Source organism: Carlito syrichta, unplaced genomic scaffold, assembly GCF_000164805.1.
Source record: "Carlito syrichta isolate Samal-C Ts95f unplaced genomic scaffold, Tarsius_syrichta-2.0.1 Scaffold108573, whole genome shotgun sequence".
Lineage (NCBI taxonomy): Eukaryota > Metazoa > Chordata > Mammalia > Primates > Tarsiidae > Carlito > Carlito syrichta.
Genome location: NW_007052669.1, coordinates 1 through 1047, shown reverse-complemented (window position 1 = coordinate 1047; position 1047 = coordinate 1). Strand labels below are relative to the sequence as shown.

Sequence of the window (1047 nt, the reverse complement as noted above, 5' to 3'; positions counted from 1 at the left end):
GGTGCAAGAGGGAAAACAGACATACATACCAACTATCAGGTGAGAAAGAAACAGAAGGCCTGAAAGAAGTGAAAAAAGACACATAAAAAAGATTCCCTGAGTCAATCAGCGGCAGAGCTGAGAAGGGCACAGCCGCACAGCCGAGGGCAGAGTGAGCCGAGCCAACTCGAGCCAGGCGAGCGGACCAGCGCCGGGCAGCCCCAGCAGAGCGCAGCGAGAGCCCGCCGCCGCCCACACCCTCCGCGGTCCCCGCGGCGCCTGCCACCTTCCCCTCCTTCCCCGCGTCTCTGCCTCGCCGGCCGGCCAGCTTCTCCCGTCCTCTGCTCCGAGGACCCCCAAGCTCCACTCGCTAGCTCCGGACTCCGCACCCCTTGGGCCGCTTCCGAAGCGCAGCTTCCCGTCCCATCCCAAAGGTGGGAGCGCATCAGCCCCGGCCGGCACGATGGCACGGTTCGGCTTGCCAGCGCTTCTCTGCACCCTGGCCGTGCTCAGCGCCGTGCTCCTGGCTGCCGAGCTCAAGTCGAAAAGTTGCTCGGAAGTGCAACGTCTCTACGTGTCCAAAGGCTTCAACAAGAACGATGCTCCTCTCCACGAGATCAACGGTGATCATTTGAAGATCTGTCCACAAGGTTATACCTGCTGCTCTCAAGAGATGGAGGAGAAATACAGTCTACAAAGTAAAGATGATTTCAAAAATGTGGTCAGCGAACAGTGCAATAATTTGCAAGCTGTCTTTGCTTCACGTTACAAGAAGTTTGATGAATTCTTCAAAGAACTACTTGAAAATGCAGAGAAATCCCTGAATGATATGTTTGTGAAGACATATGGCCATTTATACATGCAAAATTCGGAGTTATTTAAAGATCTCTTCGTAGAGTTGAAGCGCTACTACGTGGTGGGAAATGTGAACCTGGAAGAAATGCTAAATGACTTCTGGGCACGCCTTCTGGAACGGATGTTCCGCCTGGTGAACTCCCAGTACCACTTTACAGATGAGTATCTGGAATGTGTGAGCAAGTATACCGAGCAGCTGAAGCCCTTTGGAGA

At 54.1% G+C, this 1047-nt stretch overlaps 1 pseudogene across 1 annotated transcript; it reads left to right on the top strand.

The window, feature by feature from the left end:
* The first annotated feature begins 99 nt into the window (after positions 1-99).
* On the top strand, positions 100-1042 carry LOC110596512 (annotated as a pseudogene). The gene is made up of 2 exons (XR_002482520.1): positions 100-194; positions 341-1042. The product of XR_002482520.1 is annotated as a glypican-4 pseudogene (transcript).
* Positions 1043-1047: the final 5 nt, after the last annotated feature.